Below are 13,687 nucleotides of genomic sequence, written 5' to 3'. Positions count from 1 at the left end.
GCCTCTGAACGAGATACCATTCATATCTTTCAGTGTGTATGCACCAAGGATGAACGATGTGCGGCCCCGCACTCGTTCATCGTTGGTGCCCCATCGCTTGTGCATGCAGGCCAATTTGGACGATCTCGTCCATATTTGCCTGCACTGCTATGGTGCCGGGTGACAGCTTCCCGGGCAGCTTGGCGGCAGATCGCGCAGTGTGTAGGGCCTTTTAGTGCTTTATACACACTTGCCTACCTGACCCTCTCCATGAGGGAGAAAATGCTCTGTTCCTGGACTTTCCTGGTAATGTATGATTGCCATCACCTGTCGTGAAACACCTTTCTTATCAATTACCTAGCTCACCACAGGTGATGGCAATCATACATTACCAGGAAAGTCCAGGAACAGAGCATTTTCTATCTGATGGAGAGGGTCAGGTAGGCAAGGATGGCTTTATATCTCCCCATGTTTTGATAAATACCCCACCCCCACAATAAAGCATACTGTATATATTTAAAATAACAAAGATGAAAATGTATCCAATTTCAGTCAGTCGTATTTCGCATACACTACAACATTACAATGACAGACAAGTTATTCAAAGCCCCGCAGGTACTGTGAAAATATATGTGGAACACCTGTAATCTTTATAGAATGTCACACACCTTCCTTTTTATAAGTGTTACTTTTCGAAATGATCTGCTGATCTTAAAGGGCAGTATTACAAGGTTCAGCTGTGAAATACGCTTCTGTGCTATGACAGACAGCCAAATTTATATGCTACAACTTTGCTGAATGTGGGTCTGTGAAGTAATTGTAGCACAAAATTCTTAAGTAATGTTGAAAATGTCTGTGGTCAGCCACTGTCTACAGACTTAATAAATATTAATAGCTCCTCGCAGTGAAGGTACACAGTGATATCAGCCATAAGAAGGAAGAATCTAGCTGAAAACAATAAAATACATTCATTTCTAAGAATGAGGCTACGTTCATTGATGCTGAACTGCTTGTTCTAGCAGCTGACAGCACAGACAATAAATTGGTCTGGAGCAATAAGGGAATAGCCTCTGTTTCTCAATCAGGGCAATCAGTCATGTTATACTACACTGATGTTCTTTGTGAAGTGCATGCAAAGTTTACAAGTACTTACATGTTTTTATATTCCCCTAGCATGAACTATTATATTACAATTATTGATAATTACTCATAATACACACATTTGCCTACTATAGAAGAATTGTAGAAATTGAAAAGCATACATTAAAAAACAAAAAACAAAACAAAGAATTCTAGGTTTGAGAGGTATCTAGAGAGATGAATGTGGCGCTAACATGGTAATTTTCTGGATCTAATCAGTAACATGTTAGACTATCAGTGTAATTTAAGAACCACAGGCAATTATACAAGTTTTTCATTTTGGATTTCAGAAAATAGAGTGTAGCTTAGGTTTCAAACAAATTAGTGTAAAGCATAATAGCATGTCAATACAGGTTTTTTTTTAGATTGTATTGCTAGCAGGAGCTGCCTGGAAACTTTTAGTCTGGGGCAAATACAATCAACCAGACCCAACTGTTCTGACAGCCCTCCGGCATATCTCACTGCGGTCTCATTGAGTCCTACCTACATATATTCTTGATTGCCCACTCTATAGTTGTCTCTGGGGATGGTATCAAAATCCTGGTGGTCGGGGTCCCGATGGTTCCGGTGAATATTTTAATCCCTACCCCACCCATCCGGAAGTCTAACCCTAATCCCCCTCCCCCCACAATTTAACCCAAACCCTCACCCTTGGTGCCTAACTCTAACTCCAGTACTTACCTTTGGGATCCTGAGTGGTGGGATGCTGCTATAGGCATTCTGACTGTCAGGATCCTAACCAAATCCCCTGTCTTACATTATCCTCTCCTTCTCACTGCCAGTTGCTTACATTTAACACTGGGGCATCGCAGCACACACCAACCTCATAACCTCACTGACCCCCTCACATCTTACTCCATGCCCCCCACAGCACACACTGACCCCCTGTCCTGCCCTCTAACAGCTCTCACTATCTACTTCAGTATACTCACTGACTCCCCCTCCCCTTTATGCTCTACAGTACCTCTGAGAATTACCTACTCTTTTAATATCAACCTCACAATTCCTTCCTTTCCTTCACAGTTTACCTCACAGTATTCTCCGATCCCATCAGTGTCCACATCAAATTGCTCCCCACCTGCAATAACCACCTCACTCTACCCAGTCTCTTCAATACCCCCTGCATAGCACTACCCCTCCTCCCGCCCCTTTCAGTTTCCATCCTGACAGCACTCTCTCCCCAGCACTTTAATTGTACATCTCACAGTACTCCCAGTAAGTCCACCTCACAGCACTCCCCCTCCCCCGTCAATGCCCGCCATACTTTACCTTCAGTAGCTACCCCCACAGCACCTTTGATGTTAACCTTCAGTACCCCCTAGCACCTTCAATATCCACCTTCAGTTCCCCACCCAGCACCTTCAATGTCCAACTTCAGAACCCCCTAGCACCGTCAATGTCCACCTTCAGTAACCACTCAGCACCTTCAATGTCCACCTTCTGTACTCCCCAGCACCTACAATGTCCACATCCAATAATACCCCAGCACCTACATTGTCACCTTCAGTAACCCCCTCAACACATTCCATGTCCACCTTCAGTACCCCTCAGCACCTTCAATGTTCAACTTCAGTACCCCTCACAGCACCTTCAATGTACACCCCCTAAAACCTTGACGGTACCCTCTAAGGCACTCCCTCCGGCATCAGCAGTAAAATTACCTTTGTTTGCAGTGGCGCACAGCCAAACTCTTTTCACAATCATGAATGCCCATTGCTGCCTGCTGTGAGACTGAGTCAAGAAACTCATCAGGGAGGTGGAGCTGCCTGGATACTGTATATACACTAGCAAGGGGAAAGTGGCCACAGCAGCTGCCATTCTGCTTTTCTCCCACCCACTGTCAGTCGCCATTCTGCCTGCTTCCACAGCCGACCACATACAGTTTATGCAGTGTGTGGCTGAGAGCAGTTTTGTACTATTAAAAGTGTAGTGGCTGGGAAGGGGGGCAGATGGCACCCTGACCCCCGGTCCAGCCTGCCACTGATTGTTAGAGACTGATCTAGAGTTAAACAGAAAATAATGGAGCCCTGTATTCAACATAAAGGGGTCAGTGTATTAGTGGATAATATTTTATTACAAGAGAATAATTAGAAAACTAGGTATATGACTGGTAAATAATATCACTAAATTCATAGCTTATTGATGACTTTGATAATAATAAACAATATCCTGTAGTAAATAATCTGTTTTGTTAATATGATAAATTCTAAAGTTTGTGGGTACTGGTGGATATAATTACAACCATGCAGTACAGTCTTTAGGGCAGTGGTTCTTACCCTCAATACTCAAGTTTTCCCAACTGGTCTGTTTTGAGGATGCACGTGGCATACTTACTGACTGAGCAAAATAGGTTAACTCACCTAGGCATGATTATAGAAATCCACAAAACATGACCTGTTGGTGGTAGTTGTGGGAATTTCATGATAGACAGTAAGACAGCTTCAATGATCCAAAGTTTATTCTGAGACATATATGCCTCCAATAAAAAACTATCAATAAAGGTGGTAAATGTCTAAAGTAAATGTATTATCTTATCTTAAGTAAAGTCTACATCTGAAACACAAAAGGACAATTAAACCCGTTTAAGGGATTTAATAGCTACACACTGACCACCACTGAATTTATTATGCACTTTATTATAAAGTAAATAACCCCTAGCTCGTTTTAGCTGCCAGTGTTATGATTATAAGCACTCATTGGTAAATGTAATATACTGTAAACATAACTGGGGCAAACACAGGACTTCTAGAGGGGGGTCCAAATGCATTTCACAATCTGATGCTCTTTGGATCATTGCAGCAAGTGTGGGAGACTAGGAAAACGGTACAAGAACCTAGTATCGATCCTATAAATACACACATTTGTCTTTTTATATCTTAGATAGAGTATTACAGTATTTAGATGGTCTATACTATAGGCTGTATCAAACATATTTAACTAATAAAAATAACATAAGGATTAGTTTAAGATTCACAAAAAAAAAATGAAAACATAAACGTAATACAGCCAGTAGGAGACAGAACTGCACTTTCTAAGCACACATTCTCCCTCTTCATGGTAAGGCACCTGTCTTTTCTTCTTGGCGACTAATTTCTAGTGCAACACACTCAATGAGCACTCAAATACACACACACAGCAAACTTTGTAGATGTAGCTGCTACCTCTGGGCATGTGCAGCAACTCTACTCTGTTCTTTAAACTGCATGTTGTGGCAACAACTCTCGTAATTATATTATATACTATAGCTATTGTGGTTATGAGCCACTGTCCAAGAGGAGGGGGATTTCCAGGCACAAACAGGAAGTGAGGTAACACTAAAAGGTGATACATAAGCAGCCTAGTAGCCCAGTAAATACTTTCCACTTAAGCCTCAGAGCTGTATAGAGAAAGGATTTTAATTACGTACCGGTAAATCCTTTTCTCGTAGTCCGTAGAGAATGCTGGGGTCCATTTTAGTGCCATGGGGTATAGACGGTTCTGCAGGAGCCTTCGGCACTTTAAGACTTTTCAACAGTGTGAACTGGCTCCTCCCTCTATGCCCCTCATCCAGACCTCAGTATAGGAACTGTGCCCGAGGAGACAGACAACTTTGAGAGAAGAATTGACATTAAACTAGTGGAGAGATTCACACCAGCTCACACCATACAAAAAACATGCAGCCTAACATGGCTTTCAACATAACCCATGCTAAGGTACATGCATAACGCAACAGCAACAGCTGTGAACATCTTAACACATGAGAACCTGTGTAAAAAGATAAAATGTAATTCTGCAGGAAAAATGAGCACTGGGCGGGCGCCCAGCATCCTCTACGGACTACGAGAAAAGGATTTACCGGTAGGTAATTCAAATCCTATTTACTATCACATCCTAGAGGATACTGGGGTCCATTTTAGTACCATGGGGATGTACCAAAGCTCCCAGTACAGGCGGGAAAGTGCTAATGTTTTTGCAGAACTGACTGACCAAACTGAAGGTCGTCAGCAGCCAAGGTGTCAACCATATAAAACTTAGCAAACGTGTTTGCCCCTGACCAAGTAGCTGCTCGGCAAATTTGCAACGCTGAGACACCCCAGGCTGCCGCCCAGGAAGAACCCACTTTCCTTGTAGAGTGGGCCTTTACCGAACTCGGTAACGGCAATCCTGTGGTGGAATAAGTGTGCTGAATGGTACCTCTGATCCAGCACGCAATAGTCTGCTTAGAAGCAGGACCCTCAATCTTGTTGGGATCATAGAGGACAAACAAAGATTCTGTTTTCCTTATCCGAGCCGTTCTTGCAACATAAGTTCTCAACGCTCTGACGACATCCAAGGACTTTGAAACGGCTGAGGTGTCAGAAGCGACTGGCACACCACAGATTGGTTGATATGGAAATAAGACACAACCTTTGGAAGAAAATGCTGACATGTACGCAGTTCAGCTCTATCTTCATGAAAAATCAAATAAGGACTCTTGTGTGACAGAGCCCCTAATTCAGACACTCGTCTGCCTGAGGCCAAGGTCAACAGAATGACCACTTTCCAAGTGATAAACTTCAACTCTACCTCTTGTAGAGGCTCAAACCAGTCCGATTTAAGGAACTGCAACACCACATTAAGATCCCATGGCACCGTAGGAGGCACAAAGGGAGGTTGGATGCGCAGAACCCCCTTCACAAACGTCTGGACCTCAGGAAGGGAAGCCAAATGTTTCTGAAAGAAAATGGACAAGGCTGAAATTTAGACCTTGATAGACCCTAATCTCAAGCCAGCATCCACACCCGCCTGTAGAAATAGGAGAAGGACTCCTAATTTAAACTCCATCGCAGGAGACTTCTTGGATTCACACCAAGATACATATTTTCTTCAAATACGATGGTAATGTTTGGACGTTACTAATTTCTTAGCCAGAATAAGTGTGGGAATGACTTCATTGGGAATACTCTTACGGGCTAGGAGCTGGCAGTCAACAGCCATGCCGTCAAACGCAGCCACGGTAAGTCTTGATAAACAAACGGCCCCTGCTGAAGCAGGTCCTTGCGAAGAGGAAGAGGCTGAGGATCTTCCAGTTATAACTCCTGAAGATCTGGATACCAGATGGCCAGTCTGGAGCAATGAGAATTGCTCGAACCCATGTTCTTCTGATGATCTTGAGAACTTTTGGTATTAGTGGAAGTGGAGGGAACAGATACACCGACTGAAACACCCACTGGGTCACCAATGCATCCACTGCTATTGCTTGTGGGTATCTTGACCTGGAACAATATGTCGGAAGCTTCTTGTTGAGACGCGATGCCATCATATCTATTTGAGGAACGCCCTAACGATCTGCTACCTCTGCAAAGACTTCTGGGTGGAGGCCCCATTCTCCTGGATGGAGATCGTGTCTGCTGAGGAAGTCTGCTTCCCAGTTGTCTGCTCCCAGAATTAAAATTGCTGACAGAGCTTTTGCATGTCTTTCTGCCCCGAGGAGTATCTTTGTCACCTCTGCCATTGCCACTCTGCTTTTTGTTCCGCCATGGCGGTTTATGTAAGTTACTGCCGTTACATTGTCTGACTGGATCAGTATGGGACGACCTTGAAGATGGTGTGCCACTTGATGAAGGCTGTTGTACACAGCTCTCAATTCCAGAATGTTTATGTGAAGGAGTACTTCTTGACTTGACCATCGTCCTTGGAAGCTTTCCCCTTGCGTTACTGCTCCCCAACCTCGGAGGCTTGCATCTGTGGTCACCAGGATCCAAGTCTGAATCCCGAACCTGCGTCCCTCTAGGAGGTGAGAACTTTGAAGCCACCACAAGAGTGAAATTCTGGCTTTTGTTGACAGGATTATCCTCCAGTGCATGTATAGGTGCGATCCGGACCACTTGTCCAGTAGGTCCCATTGGAAAACCCTGGCATGGAATTGGCCAAATTGTAGAGCCTCGTAGGCTGCTACCATCTTCCCCAGCAGGTGGGTGCACTGATGAATTGATACGCGTGCTGGTTTTAAAACTTGTTTGACCATCCTCTGGATCTCCAGAGCCTTTACCACTGGTAGGAATACTTTCTGTGCTTCCGTGTCCAATATCATTCCCAGAAATTATAACCTCCTTGTGGGTTCCAATTGTGATTTTGGAAGTTTTATGATCCAACCATGCTGTTGAAGCACCGTCAGGGAAAGTGCAATGTTCTGCACTAGTTTCTCCCTGGATCTCACTTTTATGAGGAGATTGTCCAAGTATGGGATGACATTGACTCCTTTCTTGCGAAGAAGAACCATCATCTCCGCCATCACCTTGGTGAATATTTTCAGAGCCATGGAGAGCCCGAAAGGCAATGTTTGGAACTGGTAGTGGCAGTTCTGCACCGCAAACCTCAGGTATGCCTGATGTGGTGGGTAGATGGGAACATGTAAATAAGCATCTTCGATGTCCATCGATACCAGAAATTCCTTTTCCTCCAAGCTGGAGATCACCGCTCTCAGGGATTCCATCTTGAATTTGAACCTTTTCAAATAAAGGTTCAGAGTCTTTAAGTTTAAAATCGGTCTGACCGAGGCATCCGGTTTCGGCACTACAAACAGGCTTGAATAAAACCCTTTTTCCTGTTGTGACACAGGTACTAAGGAAATTACGTTGTCTTGACATAATTTCTTGTCAAAGTCAGAAAAATATCTCTATGCACACTACCATATTTGCACCTCACACAGGTCCGTGCCGCGCATGCGTACGCTCTCCCGTACGTGCGCATACTCACAGTCGCGGGCACCCGCAGGCGCACGGTATGCGTATTTACGGTAGAGTTTATGTGATCGTAGCGTGCGACTCAATCGTTACATATTTTCACTATATAATGTATTTTTGTAGATCATGGTCCCTTTGATAGATTCTGAAAGTTTGGTTAATATAGAATGTTCGTGAACAGAGAGATCCCTCTTTGTTTGATACGAAGGGTCAGACAGGAGTAATACAGTGGTGTTTAGTACCCATCGGAAGAGTATTTAATTAGCAATATTCCGGTGTTGGTTTGAAGCGGATTAATCGCTCGTGCGAATAGTTATGGACATAAAAAGTTTATGAACATTTACCGTATTTGCACTTACTTATCCATGCGGCGGGAAACCCAGTTTCCCTCCCACCTGAGCTGTTGGAAATAGTCACGGCCCACCTGTATGAATCAACCTATGACCTTTTGTTATAATGCGAGGAGGAATTCCTGTGTCCAATGAACAATGAGATTGTAGGGACCATTGAATTGCATTGTGTGTGGGGCATAAATAGACAGGCCGATCACATCCAGCTCTCACTCTTCAACGGTTATCATTGCTGAAAATCGGGAGCTGGATGTCCAGAAGCGCATGCGATCATTTCCTTTGTGCGTAAGTTTTTCTCCGCAACTATATTGATCTTCTTGTTATTGTGGGCCAATCTCTCTCTCTCTCTCTCTTCTCCTCTTTCTCTCTTATTTTCCCTTAAATAGTAATTGTATTGTATGTCCTGTGTAGTTGTCTGGTTAGGTAGTCTATGTTATATTGTAGTGTATGATTTGTATTTGTATTAATTCTTTTGCAAGTATATCAGTCATAATATATATATATTAGGCGTTGGACCCTAAGCCCAGGTATCTGTGTATTTCTTATAGTGTTTAGTATTCTCAGAGCGTCGGTGACGCTCAAACAGCTTTTAAGTTAATAAGGTTACACTAGGTTGCATCTACACCCTATCTCTACACTAAGGTTTTACAGCATATTACATTGTTTATGGTTTAGATATAAAGGTTTAACATTGTGAGCGTCAGCGCCGCTGGTGATCTCCTCGTGGTCCCGAGCGTCCGCTACGCTATAGCGAATCATTACGTTAGTCAGCAGCCAATAGCGTGCCTGCCAGTGATCTCTTGGCCGTGAGTGAACGTGACGCTTGAGCGTCTCGACTACGGCTGAGCGATTGTTACGCAACGAGCGTACCCTTACGGTACTTCATACGTAAATAGCGTACAGTGTTCTTAGACCTCATAAAGGGTTTTATATATGATAAATATTTAGCTTTATCAATTGGCGGCTCGCCCGTCCTTCACATATCTGCACTAGGTAGATACAGCAGACATTATCCATCAGCAAAGGGCGGGAGGTTATATTCCTCGTAGTGCTGTCGGGATAAGCGTCTGCTTCTCTTAGTAAAGGGTGCTGAAGGAATCCGGGAATCGGAGGTAAGAACAAAACGATAGTGTCTTTTTAAAACTGTTTATTTCTGTCTTGCGTACACACGCACGCATATCTGCATTTCTTTTTTTTCATTTGTGTATTTTCGTATATCACTCTCCTGTTTGCCAGTTTTATAGTTGATAAACGTGCTAAGAGAGATTTGCTGCTATTTTATAGTTTAAGAGTAAAAAGGTAATATAGTTAAAGTATAGACAAACACAGCTGTGCCTGAGAGACAAGGCGAAGTCAGTGTGGTGCGCGGTAGATGATAAAGGATCATCTACATTGATAAACGTATAAATTGTGTTACGGTGGATCTTTGCTTTGCGTACACGTGTCTCTAACAAAGGACTGAGACTTGCGTATGCAACCCAAGGGCCGACGCACGCAGCGTATATTACGCAACGGAGCGTACGGGTACGCCCACGTAACTCAAATCACAAGTGTTAAAAAAAAATTCAACGCGATAAATAGCGCAACGCGGTAAATAACGCAAGGCGATAAATCACGCAAATCTATTTTAACATTCGAAATTTAAATTAACAGATCCTTCTCCTAATTGGTAACACATCTGGTCTAAAGAAAATTTCTGCGCAGAAATAGAAATAGAAACAAAAGTGTATATGTGGTGAGTGAGTGTTTGTTTTTACAATTTTTGAGGTTGAACCACAAGAAAAGTCGAGTTCTCGTGAGGTACATGCGTGTAAGTGACGTACATGGTGGCTAGGGAGGCATCCCTGGTTAAAACATACAATTTGAGCATTAGAGTGTAGCAGACCAGGAGGTCATACTGTAACAGACCAGGAGGTCATAGCAGACCAGCAGGTTCAGGTACAGCAGACAAGGAAGTCCGCTATACAGTCCACAGGCACAACACCTAAAAGGGTTGGTGCAACACCCATATAGGCCATACAAGCTCTGGCTGAAGGAATTCGCAGCCGCAATTTTCGATTCCACTGGTCGCTCCGTACATAAGATTAGTTGCTTATGTGCTGAACGATTGTACCGCACGTAATTGTGTACATTAGTAAACCTGACCGGTACTATTTGTGTACGAAGGTCATAAACGCTATTTGTACATTCTAACGTGATTTGTGTAATTTTTTTTATTTTAAGGGAGGTTCGCTGCTCACTCAGGAACTATCCAACAACCAATAGTTACTGGAAAGAGTAAGTGTTCTTCGGATAACCCTCGCAGGTTCCAGTAAATAGAGGTTCAGGTCGCAGGGGCCCTGGGTCGAGTACGCCAGCACTATATCAGTGTGATCAGGTCGTATTGGTCGGCGTGGGCGAGTGAGTGGGGTACTCGGTAAACCGCCACCGTCAGCCTATTTTGAACATTTTGGTTTGCGTAAGGGTTGGCTGAATAAAGCAACACCTTCGAACTATGGGGGCCACTTGTTCAGGTAGGGGGCGATCAACCTCGGTTCGGGTTGATTCAGTGAACCGACCAGTCGGGTCGGCAAGGTACGTAATGTGTGAGAAATACGGAAGTCACACAGAAGCTTTATGTGATGAATGGGAGAGAATGACGGTACATGACGGGGAGAAATTCCCAAGAGTAGGTAGCTTCAGCACAGAAGTGTTAACGAATTTAAGGAGAAGGATATGTCTCATTAAATCAGCAAAGAGACGAATCAAGCATTATGATTATTTACAGTTGTGGCAACAGGAGGGTGACATACAGAGAGGATTGGCTCAGGCGGCGGGATCTGGCTCGATCAGGAAACTGATAGCCACGGCCCCACCGCCACCATATATATCGGGAGAAAAATTGGTTGCGGAGAATGACGCATTAAGGTGTAACAAACAAACACTTAGCAACTGTGTAAATGTTAAAGATAATGTTAACCAATTAACCAATGCAAGTATTAACCCGTGCAAGTTGTACCCTGTTTTGAACTTTCCTCAGGAGTGTGATCAAGAGGACGAATCGGCAACAATTTCAGCGCTCTCTCTAGCAGCCACCATAGCAGAGACCACAGTAGGCACAGCTCCACCCCCGAGATTAGTAACGAAAGCCCCTAGCGGAGGGATAGGTGAGGTCGTATCAACGGGTTGCCTTATTGACAGATGGGAAGGACCATACCAGGTCTTATTGACTAGCACTACAGCATTGAAGGTTGCTGAGAGAGAGACTTGGGTTCATTCGTCCCACTGTAAAAAGGTTGCTGATCCAGAGAGGTCCCATGATAAGGAACAGACGGTAGAGGTTGTATCACTGGAGTGTCTGTTCCAGGAAGATTGAGGCGGCACCTGAGCATTGAAAATCACAAGACCAAAAGCAGTTGTCGATCCCCTGTTCCCTTTTATTGTTTTTCTCCAACTTCCCATCCCCTCTCCCTCAAATTATTTTTTCCCCCTTCTCATTCTTCTCCGTTTCCTCCTACAAGATGGACTTGCCCCAAGAGACTGTGATCCGGATTTTCCTGTTGACCATGATGTTGACCAGAGCAGTCTGTTCCGGCGAGAGTACCATGGAGGTCGAGAGAGGTTCTGGAATGGGTTCTGATGATAGAGATGGAGGCGTAGTTTTCCAAGAACAACATAATCAACAAGCAAAGGCGAGTATCAGAAAACGATCCGATAGCATTGACCATAGAAGGAATTGTGAAGGATTGTTAGCTGAAGAAAACTGTATCTGTCGGCTCTGTAACAATGTCATTGAGGATGGGTGCATAAAGAAATGCCAATCCAGTTTTAATATCCATATGGACCGGCATCCATTGAGTGACTATCACTCCTTAGTGGGTAGTGTGTTAAATAAAACAGATTGTTGGGTATGCTCTCAAGTACCTCAAGGTCATAGCAAATCAGGGCTAGTACCATTTCCTTTAACATTAGGGGAGGTACTTGAGTTAAGTGGTGGGAGACCGGTGGACAGGAGGTTTACTATCTCCAGCCCTCCTAGTTTGAAGCTCCACCAATACCATGTGGATAGGTCCCTATTATGTTTTAACATCTCCAACCCCCGAAAGCCGGGAAATTGGGAAGTGTCATGGAGTAATCAAACCATGACCTTTTCGCATAGAGCAGATAGAATGCCTACAGATACAGAGCTTATACGCCACATAGCCAGTAGAGGAAAATCTTTCCGGTATAGATATACCTTAGGAAATAGGATTACGAGAGTTGGAGAGGTATCACCAGGATACTGTGCACATATCATACAACCTGATACGTGTACTAAGCAGATGGAAGAATTAGGGTTAGGAGATTTCACATGGAAGGTGTGTAATATGGTTATGTCCTACTCCGTCCCATATGTTCTCCCCGATGATGCATATTTCATATGCGGGAGAAAGGCGTATAAGTGGCTTGCCCCAAACTCTGAAGGATTGTGTTATATTGGAAAAGTACTGCCTGAAGTAATGACTGTATCACATGACAAAATGAAAGACATACACCGTGTTGCCCAAATTCCTTACACTCACACCCATTACGAGCACGTAGTTAAACGGCACCTGATAGAAAGAATAGAGCATCCGGCCTCTGACGTGATCCATGAATCCACCGGGATTCAGTTTCTAATCGCGTTAGACATCACTCGCACCGCCAGAGGAGTGTTGAATTATAAATACATATCTGCGCTTGCAAATTTGTTAGATAATATCACTGAAATGTATGATGACACGTTTAGGTATACTGGAAGAGAACTTCAAGCTTATAAAACAGAACTGGTACAGCATAGAATGGTTCTTAATTACCTCACAGCAGTGACAGGCGGATATTGTGTCACACTGGCAACACAATACGGCGTGAAATGTTGCACATATATTACGAATAGCACCGAGGACCCGGTCGAGGTCATAGACCAAAAGATGGACGATATTCTCCAACTGAAGTGGGAATTTCGCAGGAGACACAATATCACTCTTGCTGCTGTAGGTAATGAGCTGACTGGTTGGGTGTCATGGTTGAACCCGCGAAATTGGTTCTCTGGTTTAGGAGACTGGGCTCAAGGAGTCATAATGGATGTTGGGAAGCTTCTCCTATGTATCTTAGGTGTTGTCATATCAATTGGTTTGATATTTAGATGCGGTCAGGCTTTAATGAGGTGCAATCGTCGTACTAAGGTAATGAGTTTAAGGAGTGAGGAAACTGTAATTCCAATGGACTTGATTTATGACCCAAATGTAGAAACAATAATGTGATGAAAATGCGATTTCTACGGTCCGTTTCTTTCACCTGTTTTTCCGTTTCCTCCAAGGTAAAAAGACCCACTTGGACGAGGAATTTGATGAGCCGATATACAGACAACAGATGGATTAAAGAAGAAGTTTTGACAACCTGATACACAGATTTTTGATGAACTATGCCATGGATCCCCAGTTTCCCTAGAAATTTTAAGATTACGCTAGCCCAACACTTTTGTAAATCTATGGACATTGACAGCTTTTGCTCGCA

The sequence above is a fragment of the Pseudophryne corroboree genome, chromosome 3, assembly GCF_028390025.1.
Source record: "Pseudophryne corroboree isolate aPseCor3 chromosome 3, aPseCor3.hap2, whole genome shotgun sequence".
NCBI classification, from domain to species: Eukaryota; Metazoa; Chordata; class Amphibia; order Anura; family Myobatrachidae; genus Pseudophryne; species Pseudophryne corroboree.
Note: the sequence above shows the minus strand (reverse complement) of the source record.